Source organism: Kogia breviceps, chromosome 2, assembly GCF_026419965.1.
Source record: "Kogia breviceps isolate mKogBre1 chromosome 2, mKogBre1 haplotype 1, whole genome shotgun sequence".
Classification (NCBI taxonomy): domain Eukaryota; kingdom Metazoa; phylum Chordata; class Mammalia; order Artiodactyla; family Physeteridae; genus Kogia; species Kogia breviceps.
The window spans coordinates 72,944,954-72,960,260 of record NC_081311.1 but is presented as its reverse complement, the minus strand read 5'-3'; the positions used below and the strand labels follow the sequence as shown (position 1 = coordinate 72,960,260).

At 37.0% G+C, this 15,307-nt stretch overlaps 1 protein-coding gene across 2 annotated transcripts in view; it reads right to left on the bottom strand.

Annotated features, from left to right (window-relative positions):
* ANK3 (ankyrin 3) overlaps window positions 1-15,307 on the bottom strand; it is a 518,594-nt gene that overhangs the window by 502,342 nt on the left and 945 nt on the right. The gene's annotated exons all lie outside the window — the stretch shown is intronic.

Genomic DNA, 15,307 nt, shown 5'->3' with positions numbered 1-15,307 from the left:
TTAGGTCAGGAGGAATGAAATTACATGTTGAGGTTTTTTCTACATCTAATCTGAATATCCTTATCATAAACAACATTTGGGAATATAAATTAAAAAGAAGATCCAAAACAATACATACACAGGTGTTGTTCAAAAGCATTTTGATAAAGACCTATACTGTGAAATGGCTTTAATGCTTGCTGGATTGTTGACTGAAAATTGTGACTTCTTTACGGGGTCACTAGGTGGCATATTACTCTGGGCTGTCTGCACAGGTACCTGTAAGAAGTTTGTTATCAAGGACAGTAGTAGAAGACAGGGAATGCCTTCAAAGAAATAAGCAAGAGTACTTACTACACTTTCACAAAGAAACTTTGTTTGTGTTGACATGAGCTAGGACTAGTCAAACTACAATAAAGAACTATCCAGTAAGCTGCCATATCTTATGAAAAGGAAGTTTTATGAATCTAGTTTGCTGTAGAATCCTAGAAATTTGCTGTATATAGTAATAAAGTATAAAGAACTTAATTATTTTGCTAAATGTAAGAAAGGTATTTCTGCTTCCTTTACTTCATGTTAATAACAATTAATTGATAAATTACAATGTCTGAAATTTAACTACACTGCTTAAATGGTAAACTTCCTTGAAACAGGAAAGCCCAAAAGGCAGGAGGGAAGGAATCAGGTGTTGGATAGGTGGAATCCTGGGTCTGCCACACACCCGCTGGGTGAGCTCACACAACTTTCTTAGGTTGAGGATAATGACTCGTGCAACAGAAGAGAACCCTTCACTGGTTTGCTGTAGGCCTTAAGAAGGGGAGACCGAGCGTGTAAATCTCATAGACTATACCTGATACATGGCAGGGATTCAGAAATGTTACCTTTTAATTTTCTGAAATAGTTGATTTACAATACATTTTTAATAAAATAAATTTCTGCCTGACAAAAACTAATTTGGAAATCCGGAATTTCAGCCTCCATGTTAAAGCTCCTGAGCTTCTCAAGGGTCATCCAGGTTCTTCCAGCAATTTCTCTATTGTTTCCACCACTTGAAATAATCTATTAATTGCCTTAAGGATAAATTTCTAATTATTGTCTGGGGCAGGGGTGTGGTAAAATCTGACATCAGCATCTGAACAATCAAAAGAGTAAAATAATTTTTTTTAACCGATAAAATAAAGGAAGATAGATTTATATTAGATAAATATTTACCACAGAGGTTCTCTACAAAGGACCTCAATTCTAAGGTTCTAGTCAGAGAGAACTGAAAACAGTATCCAACCCTTCACAACACAACTAAAAACAGATGTACAAACTTGGAGTCCAGGAGACTGGTTGATTATCAGTTTGCATGATTGTTTTGGCTTTTAAAAATTATTAATTAGCTTCAATATCTTAATATCAAGAGATTTCTCAGAGAAGTTCTAGCTTTTCTTGAATAATCACTAAATCTGGCCACAATGATTACAACTTATTCATTTATATTACTTCTTTGACTCTGTAATCATGTGAGTTTGACACCGAGACAAGCTCTCTCCAGAAAAGCCTTTTCAGGTGAAAAACAATTTCAAGTCACACACCATAGCACAAAATATACTTAGGTCTGTGTCTTTACTGGTCTTCTGTTATTCTTTTATTTTTTACATGTATTACCCTTTTCAAACTACAACACCCAGAGCTCTTTCTCTAAGTAAAATTCTGAAGTCAACCATGAGACTATTATGTCCCTGACAGCAGAGACAGGAGCTCCCATGGAGGTCCGTACACTGTTTCACCAGAAGTGCAGGTAAGCACAGGTGATTTTTCCTGGGATCCAAGAGCCCTCATGCTGAATCCTAAGCCTGCCCACCAGTTTCAAGACCATGAAGCCAGAAACTAGAGTGGCATAAGGTTTCGTAGCTCAATCAAAGTCCAAGGGATTAAACGACATTTTAAAGTCCATAGACAAGCCAAGAACCACTGTGAATCTCATTAAACAAATCTAAAACCCACCCAATAGACCCTGACATCTTCAATGATATGTATCAAGGTGGATCTTCTCCTATATCTGTTTACTAATAAACTTATTTTCCTGATAAAAATCAACTACAGTTTACCATTTATCTTTATAGTGCTATCTTTATAATTACATACAGTTTTCATAATTATTACACACTTTTCTGAGTTATATGTTATAACATCATATCAAAATCATGAGTCAATATATGTGTATCATATGAGACCTTAGAAGAGACCTGGGGAAATTTTTATTTGAAATTAAAACACAAAATAGCTTCTAAGTTGATTCTCTCAGGAGGAATATTTCTAACTTTTCAGTTTTGTCTTTGTTCCATCATTAAGTGGGACCTGAGTTCAAAATTCTCAGAGAAGAGGGTAGGAAATAAAGAGAAAAACATGGTTAAGAATAGAAATTATAAAAATTTCCAGTTATACATCAATTTAAAGCAAGAAGCTTTACGAAAACTTAGATAAGGAGGCCATATTTCATTGTAACATATCCTCTTAGAACTGAAATTATAAAAATTCTCTAGTTATAAATAAATTTAAGGCAAGAAACATTTAAAAACCATTCAGGTATGAAAGTTAAGTTGTATTTTGCACTGGAAGACCATAGGCTTTGAATGGCTTTCCAGAATAGTTAATTCTAAATCTTCAGTACTGTAACATGACCTATAGGGTAACACCAGTTTTGCCCAGTAGGCAGCGGAATAACTTGACTAATTGCATATTTTCATGAGGTTAAGTGCCACGAAAGAAAGAAAAAAAGGAAGGAAGGAAGGATGGAAGGAAGGAAGAGAGGGAGGGAGGGAGGAAAGGGAAAAGAAAAGGAAAGAAAAAGACCTACCCTACCTAGAAGAGATTTAGGAATCTAATACCTTGGGAATTTTCCTGCTGCTTCTGTAAAGATCATGTGACCCATAAGCAAATACTTTTCCAATACTTTCCTCTCTCTTGCAGTGTCTACCACAGAGCAAAGCAGGTAATACTTGCTTATTTTGACATCAACCTTCTTCCTATTACAATCACTATTCGGTAGCTCTTAGAGGAAACCCTCAGCAGAGCAGCTCACCTGGTTTTGCCCCCAAAAAGTTGACCAAAATTGTGGCTATAGTTGTCAGTCACAGCCCACCTGGTTCAGAAACCTCTTTGGGACATTCCCAGGGGTATCCTCTCTTTCCAGATATTGAAAGAGAAACAACTGAGAATGAATGAAGCTACACTATGAAATGAGAATTATATACTATTTGCTCTACAGTTAACCATAAACATAAGCAATACAGAGGTTGTCTGATATTATAAGCCTCTAAATTACTTCTCTCTGGGAGAAACCTGAAGCCAGATGTGGCTCAACGCACCATCTATTTTTCTGGCCTCGTGTAAAGATCAGATTCCATTTCACACACTCTGTTCTTGGACAGCCAGGGACTTGTGCTAAGGGATATAGCACAAATGGCAAAGTTTCTCAGTTCTGCCACTGTTCAAAATTCATATTTCAAGTAAAAGTTCCCATCAGGAATGTTCCCAGGATGATGATTTTACTGTTCTCTGATGCTCCGGGGTACACCTACTGCCGTTCACTGAAAGCCCAGAAGGGGCTCTTCTCTCTGTTTGCAGGAGATCAGTGAGTGTCACTGTCTTTCTCCACAAACTCCCTACTATCTCTCTATATATAATAAATATATACAAATTTTCACTATAATTTAGCCCCCAAACTCCAAAAGAATAATCTATCATGTGACTGGATATATAATAAGATATAGGAATACAAATACAATAGAAATCAAACTATAAAAGCACTCTGACAGTTCTTCAATAAGCTTTATGTTTATGGAATTACTGTATGACCAAGCAATTCCACTCCTAGGAACATAACCTAAAGAACTGGAAACAGGAATTCCCTGGCAGTCCAGTGGTTAGGACACAGAGCTTTCACTGCCGGAACCTGGGTTCAATCCCTGGTTGGGGAACTGAGATTCCCCCAAGACATACGGTGCAGCCAAAAAAAAAAAAAAAAGGAACTGGAAACAGATGTTCAAACAAAAACCTGTACACAAATACACAAATGTTCACTGCAGCTCTATTCACAATAGCCAAAAAATACAAACAACCCAAATGTCCATCCATAGATGATTGGATAGACAAAATGTGGAATTCCATACAATGGAATATTATCCAACTAAAAAACGGAATAAAGTACTGATACATGTGACAACATGGATAAACATTTAAAATATGCCCAGTGAAAGAGGCCAGACACAAAAGGACGGGTATTATATAAACCACTCATATAAAATATACAGAATAGGCGTAAACACAGAGGGAATACAGAGCGACAGCTTAATGTGTGTGGGGTTTCCATTTGGGGTGATGAAAAGTTCTGGAACTAGATACTGGTGATGGTTGCACAACATTGTGAGTGGAGTGAATGCCACGGAATCCCCCTTTTAAATGGCTGCAGTGATAAGTTTTATGCTATGAGTATTTTACTGCAGAAAAAAAAAAGCAAGCAAACAAACAAAACAAGTCAGAGTGACCAATTTGTCCATGATCCAGATGTTAAACAATGCAGAAATCGTCCCTGAGTGGATTTCGATGAAAGGCTCAGAATTAAAGGGCCTGACTACGCACTTTGACATCAAATAGGGTGGTCTTTCTAAAACTGCCTTAGATGCCAGACTTTAAATTCAGAATGCTTCATGTGGTGTTGTTGCTCAATATAATAACGGAATGGCAACTGGAATTCTACTTGAAAGGTGAAAGGTTAGGCGATGGCTCCTTGTTTTCTTCACACCTCCATCCTAAAAACGTAAAAACTAGAACACAAATTAGGATATAAGGGGGCTATATTGTTAGAGGCAAAATGACGTTAGAGATGTTGACTAGAAGAGAAGAAATACAGCGAGGGGGGCTCTCAGGCCTTCCCCTCCCTTCAGCAAACACCGCCCTGCATCTCGCCTATCACACTACTGCTTTGAAGATATGAATTCAGTATCTTTGGTAGAAAGTAATGTCTTAAAACCCATAAGCATCATAGGTATCATCTGGTTCAGTTACATTTCAGACATTAGAAAACGGGAGGTTTCAGTTCAATGTCACATAGATAAACTCATTGAACATGTTTATATTTTCATATAAATTGTCTTAAATGTCTTCAATGTAAATATCTTTGAATCTTATGTTCCTTCCACTCCACTACCTCTTGCTGCCGTTACACCAGAGCCAAGAAGAAAATCCACAAAGTGTTGTTCTTTCTTCCATACCACCCCGTTTCCTCATCCTAAATGGTTAAGTAAAATACAGGGTGGGAGGATTTTTAGAGCACAAACACAAGCGTGAAATATACACTACCATGTTAATATAATACGAATGTTAATAACCCAAATCCTATCTGGCATGTACCATCAGAAGTTAACATTACACAAAGATATCATAAACTATCTCTGACCATTTTTAGGATTGTAAGGCAGTATGTTCCACAAATCTGTTCCTAAATCAAAATTTTACTAGAGATAGACTAAATATGTAATTTTCTAAAACAAGTCAAAAGATACTTGTTTTAAAAGCTCATGATGTTTGGAAGATAAATTTCTAATTTTCTTATTAAAGAGGAGGAAATCAACATGACACACTAATTTTACCATCACAAAACAAGCTATTCTGATTTGTAAAGAGAAAGGAGAGCATGTCATATTAAAATTAGACATAAAAATTCTGATTCAAGGAGATGATGAACTATAATTATATCCCTCAAATTTTGATTTTATTCATAGGTAATAAGCAGTACCAAAACTAATCTCATACTAGCAATGCTTCTAACACTAATTACTACAACAGCTACTCCATGCTGTATGCCTACTTTCGGCCAAGAGTTGTACCAAACACTTGACATATACTATTTCCATCCTCACATTAAACCTCTAGGTAAGCGAAGTCTCCCCATTTTATACACTAGGAAACAAGGAAAATTTAAGTAATTTGACTAACTTTAAATAGCTATTAAATGGTGGGACACAAATTCATGCTCAAGTGTATATGATTCTGTTCTCTGCTCTCACCAGTTCACCAGGAAGAGTATCTTACTAGAACCATAATAAGCCCATGATCATAATATTTTTAGGAGAACCTCCACTTTAAAGATTACAGAAAAGCTTTAAAGGTAGAAGATAAAAGGCAAATGTTGACACATTAGTTTAATTCATCTACATTAGTATATCTACTTTCTAAAGAGAAAGCTACAATTGGCATGTTTATCAATTACATGAAGTATTGTAACAGAATGCCTAAAGTTTACCCCAAAAGACCTTTTATAGAGATAAAGGATTAGTGCTAAAAACATTTTCTATCAGGTAAACTGCTGAGAGAAAACTTATTAATTTAAGCAATTAAAATATTTTGTAATTTTTATACTTCAGTAGTATGGAGGACCTTCATTTTTAGAGCTTTGTTCTAGAGATCCCCTAAAATTACAAAATTCTGTGAAAGACAGTGAAAACTTCTCAAGCACGAATGTGCTGAAGCAAGTTGCTAGCACCTATTTTAAGCACACTCACATAACTGAATTTATCAAAAGACTTATTAGCAAATTTTTTTTTAAAGGCAGGAATCCTGGAACCTATCATTACTATTCTAATTTCATAAATGCTCTCTACATTTTTTTCTAATTTTAAGACATAAAGAACCGATGAGGAAGATGAGCCCTGCTTAATGGGTAAGAACAGGGAACTTCGAATATCTGAGACCAAGCTGTTTCCTGTGCTTCTCTATTTGTCCAAAACAACAGATTGAGTGAAATAACCCCACATGTATAGTAGGAGGCAATCCATTAAATTTCTGATAAACATCTCTGCAGCGGCAGGGGGGTGGGAATCCATAAAATAGTAACTGCAGTTGCGTTTGCTTTTAAAAAGAAACTTTGAAGTTATTCATATATTTACTTGAGTACATGTTTCCCTTAATTACCTATAATTACACACAAGATCTTTTTCATTAATAATCAGACCATAATGGTTCAACTTCTGTATGTATCTTTAACGTTCCTTCTATGTTAAAGTGAACTAGATTGAAAAACAGTGAAACCATCATTGACGATAACATGATAATGTTCCAGAGAGCCTTTTCATTTCTGTAAAATGCCAAGGTAAATTATCTAGTGATGAAATCACTGCATGTAAAGACTAAATAAGCCAGTATCATGAAAATAACAAAGAGAAATTATACAGTGTTCCGGATAAATTATCTAGAGATGAAGCTTTGTGTCAGGAATTTGCTTGGTTTGCTACAATTATTGCTTAATTTTTCACTAAGTACCCACAGAATGCTGACAGTAAATATGACATAAATATCGTAGAGCCTATATTCTAAGGCAATGTATATTTCATAGGCTACATACATGCAACTTGCAAAATTATTGTACACAAACATCATATCAAGGGTTACTAAATTCAGTTTCTGATGTTTGCCTGTATTTGTATTTCTAATTTATCCAGTAGACTGTGTACCAAGGGGGAAAGTAATTGTTAATTGGAGGCTTAAGAGATGTGGGTTTCTGCAAGAAGTTTTTAAGTTCCTCATTGTAGTTACGTCACAATCGTTAACAATGGGTAGCACTGAAGGGAAAGTGAAAAGCGGAATAAAAGTTCATCCTTTTCACAAGTTCACCGGGTGCTACGCTGCTCAGATACCAGAAATCCCCAGCTGACTCCCTAAAATATTATCCCTTAGCCTTAAAACTCATAAAACATTAACTGAATTCCAGGAGGGAAAACAAACAAACAAAAATAAACATTTAAGAGCTGTGTGTAGAGATCTTTAAAGTTCAGGGCCACCGGGAAAGTCCATTAAAGTGATGTTCTTTCCTCGGAACCCAAACACCACAGGGGCCCTTTTCCCAAACAGTTCCTCTGCCTAAAATGTCATCTTTGCACAGCTGACCAAATCCCTGTGGTGAGTGAGCTCACAGCTCAGGGTCACCTTCTCTGCCACCCTGGCTATAAGAGTTGCCCCTTCTCTGAATCTTCCTCCAGCACAGCAGCCTCAGGTGGAATTTTTCTATTGACTTATTGCTAGTTACCCATTTTGTCTGTTTATTGTCTGTCTTGTTCCCTGATGAATCCCTTGCACTAGAATAGTAAGTGCTCAAAAAATACTTGTTGAAAGAATAAATGGTATGATATTGAGACAGAACTAAAATGAAGAACTAGATCTATTCAATAGCTTGGCATGGTTATACTGTATTTTAAAATACACACACGGCACAAATGCCAGACCAACATTTCTCATGTGCTGTGGAACATGTAATCAAAAGATAAGTGAGCTGGGAGTGAAGGATGAAAGTTCTGTCTCTGTAGACAAATTTAGTTTCCCACTCTAAACTCTACTTAAGCATTAAAACTGCATAAATGAGTTAGAGATTTATTTTTCTTAACGATACTGTGAAAGCCAGTATACCCACTGGTATCTCTAAAACACTGAAGAGAGGTCTTATGACAGTATGTTTTAAATCTGCTTTGTTCCTACTACTTCCCAGGTGGTGGAAGGACCAACAGAATCCAAAGAAGAGAGTTACAAAATTAATAGAGGAATAGGGAGTTGAGAGAAACTTCTAGCTTTTAAGCTATTAACATAGCCATGTAATAAGTTGCTTTGTATTTACAATTATGTGAGACAGAGAGGAAAAATAGAATGAAAACTTTAAAAATTAAGTTGTGTAAAAAATATGCCCATAAATGGGAATTTTTATTTAAGATGGATGCAAGAGAAAGTCATTTTATGTGCTCACTGTAGGAAATTAATTATCCTTCATATGATTAACAGTATTTTCTTGGCGAGCAGTCACAACAATTCAAACAATATTTTCCCCAAAGTCTAGATTCTTTTCTTTCAGAAAATATATACTGGAGTTATTTTTTATGACCTCATCAAATGGTCATGAACAATAAAAAATTAAGAATTTCCTAAACAATATAAACAATACATTAGGACCTTTTCTTTTTCCTTCTAATTGACAAGCCACAATTCACTACAAGCAAGGAAGCAAGAAAGGAAGAAGAAAGAAAGAGAAAACCAGGCTTTATAAACATCTTCAAACCCCCCTGTCCAAATGTTCAGATTTATTACCAAGCAAGCCAGTATCTGTTACAATGCTCCTGGAAATAATTTTTCCTACAAGACTGAAAACTGCATTAGGGACCTTTGATACATACAATGCCCAGCATTACAGAGCTCCATTCTATCTGGAATTTATTAAGGACAAAAAAGCCCCCTCTCCTTCACTCCAAACTAACCTTTAGTCCTACTGGCTCGCCCCTAGTCCAGCTCAGAAGTCTATACAGATTTATATATCTGGACTCCTTGCAGCCAGAAACACTTTGGAATGCAGAACTTTTCAGATTTCAGAAAGGTATATATCAATACTATGGACACCCCCAGCAGCATCTCGGGATAGCATCCCATAAGCACAGAATTTCTACTTCTGCAGCAAAACATATGAATATTCACTTCACGCTAAGGAGGATAAATAAAGACTATAAATAGCTTCACATAAGGTCAGTACAGGTTTTGTTGCGAAATGAGTTCGGGTTAGGTCAGATTTTGCCGCCAAAGAAGTTAGGAAGAAATTTTTAGGTTTTTGGTTTGGATTTTGAAATTATGGCGAAGAGATTATAAACCTGTGGAATATCAGACCCTTGTTTTAAAAGCCATGCTCCAAGCCCAGGCCCCAAGGCTGCTGCTATACATAAAAGAAATTTATACCAAGCTTTAACAAAAAATTTGAAAAAAAAAATCTCCAGGTAAACCTACCTCACTATAGTTGACTTTTTAAAGGTGGTATTATAAAGAAAGTCTATTATTTCATGAAATTCTGAAATCAAGAAGTTATTTCCCAGGTTCTCTGAATCCATTCATTCTCCCCGTACAGAAAGAAAGTTCCAAATGCACAAAAACCTTATACAAAGACAACATGGAAATATGTGCACCGAAAGGAGCAAACTCCAATGCTAAGTTCAAGAAAATACCATTACAAATGAATTATCGGAAGAGCCAACATTTCTGCTTCATAGACATTTAAACATTGGAAGTGCCTATGAACTAAAAAGTTGATAGCATTTGTGATGGAAGGAATAACAACTGAGAGGAAGACTATTAAGAGAATAAAAAACATTTAAAAATTTCTGGGATTTCGCTGGCAGTCCAGGGGTTAAGACTTTGCCTTCCAATGCAGGGGCTGCAAGTTCAATCTCTAGTCAGGGAGCTAAGCTCCCACATGGCTCGGGGCCAAAAAACCAAAACATAAAGCAGAAGCAATATTGTAAGAAATTCAATAAAGACTTCAAAAAAATGGTCCACATTAAAAAAAAAGCTTAAAAAAATTTTTTTAAATTTCTAACTATAAAAGATCAAGAGAAAAAAACATTTTGACATGGATGCATATAGTGAAATGGTAAAAGATATAAAAGCCACTTAAGGGGGAGTGTGTCATTAGCCCCTCAGAAGTTACACTGCATTGGACACGTGATCATGCTCAGCGAACCATAACTTACATAATTCATCCCAATAACCAATAAAAGACTTCGAGGGGATATCTACTTGTAGAGCAGCTGTGAGCAAATGAACAATGTCCAAATACACAAATAAAAATTACAGGTCAACACAACTGCCATATGCTCTTGGTATGACAGAACACCATCACTCTAAAGAGGGAACTAGGTATTGAAGGCACCCTCATTAGAGACCTTGGAATCAAAGAAAAATTTAACAATGAAAATCCAGAAGCATTAGGAATACTGAATGAAAATCAGAAATGAACATTCCCTTGACTGTCCCTCAAAAAATGAGTACACATTTAGATAGTTTAAACTACATCACAGAAGAAACAAGTACAGCTCTCACACATAAGGCAAGGATGTGACAGAAAAGAGAAAGAGAGAACATTGTGATGTCTACCCTCAGAAGAAAAAAAAAAACTATAAAAACAAATTTACATAGAGCAAGTTATTTTGGTTTCTGAAGATGAAAAAGGCAACTGAACTAAAACGATGAAAATCCCTTTACTGAAGTACCCTAGAAAACAAGCAAACTCATTGCACTCATTACCTCGTAGGGTCTAAATAAGTATTTTTCTTCAACCTAACACTGAAAAAAAATCACTGAATATAACACTCAACGGACCAATTCCGCAGTAGTCATTGGCAATGAAACTATATGACATAATGACATATATTCCTACTAGATGGAATGACGGTGTAAAATACAGACCTAGCATTTCTACCAAATACTAGGGATGCTTTTCTAAGAAACAAATCTTACTTTGATAATTCATCTGCTTAAAGACTTTTGTTAAATACCAGGACAAAAAAAAAAATAGAGGTCTTTAGCTTAAATTCCTTGAGATGGTCCTTGCCTTTTTCTCCATTCCCATATCTTGCTAAAACACATCACTGTACTAATGTTTACATCCCTAAGTATATCCGGCTACTTCAAATCTTTCTCTTTTATCCCACACTCTCTATCTGGAAGCCTCTGACCCTGTGGGGAACACTGGAAAAACAGATATCTTTTAAACATCAATTCAAGCATGGCTTCTTCTATCTATCTTTTCCTGATTTCATCCTCAAATGGATTCACCACTCCCTCCTTTCTGCCACCAGTGGAACCTGAACTCACCTTTATTTGGTACCCTATACTTTCTGCAGGGATTGGTTGGTATACTATAGTTGGCTCCAGTCTAGTAATGAGTCTCAGGCTATCTACCATATAGCATCTGCTGAATAACTAAATTACTTGAAAGAGCTTCAATCACTGTCATATTTTTTATTAAGCATATTTAAGTTGGGAACCTAGACTTCTTTGGAACCTTCTTTGGATGCTCCTATGGATTGGAATTGCATCTCCCCCATGCCCTTAATTCACATGCTGAAGCCCTAATCTCCAATGTGTCTGTATGTGGAGACAGGGCTTTTAGGGGGTAGTTAAATTTAAATGAGGTCATAAGGGTGAGGCCTAATCCAACAGGAGTGGTGGCCTTAGAAGAAGAAGCAGGGAGAGACCTTCACTTGCACACACCAAGGAAAGGCTATGTGAGCAAGAAGGCAGCCATCTACAAGGCAGGAAGAGCCCTCACCAGAACCCAATCATGCTGGCATTGGATCTCGGACTGCCACTCTCCGGAACTGTTAGAGAATAAATTTCTGTTGCTTAAGCCACCCAGTCTATGGCATTTTGTTATGGCAGCCTTAGCTGGCTAATGCAGATGGTAAATAAATAAAATCATTACATGCTACTTTTACACTTACTCTTTGGTGGCTAGTTAAACTAAGCACCTCTGGCAGTATAATATCAGATGGGACAATATGTCCTCATATGTCATTTCTACTATAGAATCAGCCACTCTACAGCAAGTTTGAAATTCCACAATGATAACCACTTCGAATTTAGATGTTATCATTTTAAAACCTCTTTGGAAAATACAGTCTTACTATTTTTATTTTACTTTCATAATATCCCTGACAGCTATGCCAGGTATAAGAACCTTATTTTATAAGTAAAGAGTCTGATTGTTTTATCCAGACAAGATACTAAGTTAGAAGCAGGACTAGATTAAAACTCAGGTCCCCTGACTTGCAGTAAATGCTTCTTCTCCTGTAACCAGCATAAAGAGAGAGAAACAGCTATGAGATGGGGGAACATACAGACACACACACACGCACACATCCTCTTCACATTCCAGAACTAAATACAGAAATTATTAGAAAAAACATTTCCTAACATCAATTTCAATCCTTATATCTCTGAGCAGAATCCAAAATACTCAGTATGTGCTAACAAAGGAATAATACAATGATTCCATCACATTTATCTTGCTGACTCCAATATTAAACAGGTCTCATGAGAAACATTATACCCAAATGCCCTAAGCATGTAATCTGCTTTGAAAACACTCAACACAAACATATAATTTTTAAGGCCATTTTGAGATATATTCCTATACAAAAAGGATTCCACATTAAACTTTATATGAAAATAACTCCATAAATAACTAGGAAAAATTTTAAATACTTGGGGAGCTTGCCAAAAAATTTGGCAGGTTCCATATATTTCCCACCTGAAAGGCTTTCATTTGACCACACCCACCAGTGCTACAGTGTAGGTCATCTGAAACACCCAGAGACCTTGAGAAATATTTGGTTTAGGAGGAAATGGAATTCTCTCTCTCTCTCTCACACACACACACATACACGTGTGTGTGTTTATTTAAGGACAAAAAATGTTGCATCCTTTATCCAGAAAATATGAGAAGAAAAGGCCTATTCATTTAAAAGATATCTCCTATCTGATATGCATCTGCTCTCCCACTGAAAATTCTTGGTGAACTCTGGTCAGCAAATGGTAGGGACAGCTCAATGAGACATTTATTAAGTGTCAAGTGCATACAAGGAGCATGCTGAGTGCCTTGTGAGGCAAATATCAGTGGGCTCAATGTGAGGCAGGGAACAGAGCAGGTACATGATAACTTGAAAAAGAAGTAGAATGTGTCAGCTGTCCTGAAAGGACCCGGTGCTGTGTCAGTCCATAAGACTGACTGACTTCTAACTAGGGTGAATTGACAGATTTCAAGAAGAGAGTGGGATCTGGGTTGGACCTGCCAGGATGGGTAGGATTTCATCAAGGGGCCGGCATAGAAATGTTTGTTTTCTCCATGCATTTCTTCTGAGGCTTCTGACAAGCATCCGAAGAAATGGATTTATTCAAGGACTGGTAGGAACTCCAGTCTGGATGGAATCCGATATGAATGAAGTCAATGGTGAAGGGGAAAAAAGCCCAGGATGTGGGTGCAGGTTAGACTGTGAAGGGCCTCACGCTCCACAGTCAAGGAATTTGGACTTCACTGAGCAGGTGGGAGGGGGACTGGAAGGTCGTGGGGCAGAGTGTGAGGTTGAAGGTTTTCGTAAAGAGGACCCTGGCAGCAGCTGGCAGCAGCTGGCAGAGTGTGGAAGGACTCAAAGCAACTGACTTGATATTGTGCTCTGAGTAGGATAACCTGATAGGAAGAGAAATGGAACATGGCTGGACAATTTTCAAGGAAGAGAGAAAAAAAAAAATGCCCATGTTAAAGGATGTCACATAAAAGCTCAATGATTTACAACTGACCCAGCCACTGTTCGCTTTAATCTGGGCTGCACTGTCAGGCCTCATGCTGTCTATCTGGCTTCCCTGGACACCCTGTGTTCAGAGTCATGGTGGGGCCTGTCAGACACTTAAGGCCATATCTCATAAACATGAGCAGAGCTGACACCTTTCCTGGAGACCAGCACCACTCTGCCACGCGTTAAACAAATTGTATGTGCTGGGCAGCTGTGACCTGCTCCCTTGGGAAATCAGAACAGCACCTTTGCAACATCATCGGTCCCCGCGGAGACAATGCACAGGGAGTCAGGGCTGACTTCAAGTCAGCCTGAACAGCTTCACCATCTGCAGGATGTCGAACCACTGCCCTAGAATGTTGGCGTGTTCATGAACGTGTCCTCAGAGTAGTCTGCTGACAGAGTAGCTCTTTTAAGAACACTGTATTCAAATGAAACTTTTCATAAATAATAAAGAGATTATTAAAAAAATTTAAATGCCTGACAATTCAATGAGTAGTTGAAATCTTTATCTTCTCTACTCTAACCAACCATGCTCTATGTGTCCACTGGCTGAGCATACATTACACTGGGTCAAGGAAGCATTTAACGAATCACAATTATATATAACAGTCCTAATGATTAAAATATAACATCTGAAGATTTTGAGTATGGATTAAAAAAATATCATCCAAATTTTCCTTAAACAGCTATGAACTAGAATCCTATTTTAAGGATATCTTTTTCTTTGTTACAGATATACAACTGTCTTTTCCATTTGTGGCACGCCCTATGGAAGCCAGTTTATAAACCACAATGGATCAAAAGCAAATGTCAGACCTAGGGAATTACCTCTTTCGCCCATTTCAAAATGTATGAAAAAGTTAGGAGAACATTTCAAGATATACACATGCAAGAAAACCAAAATGAATCTACAGGTTTACAATAATCACCTATTGCTATTTCGAAGATTCTTCAATTTATGTGTCAAACAAAACTGATTTTATAAATTATAATGGACAAATTAGGCACACGGCTGTACCACTGCAGAGTCGACTACAAATCTGAGATTTGTCAGCCATAAGCTGATAAATAATTAAAATGGAGTTCACCTCCCTGCTGCAATTTTAAAGTATAACTACAGGTTTCCCTCAGTTTGCTTAAAATATGTGTTAAAGCTAAACATCTATACCACAGTAATATTCATT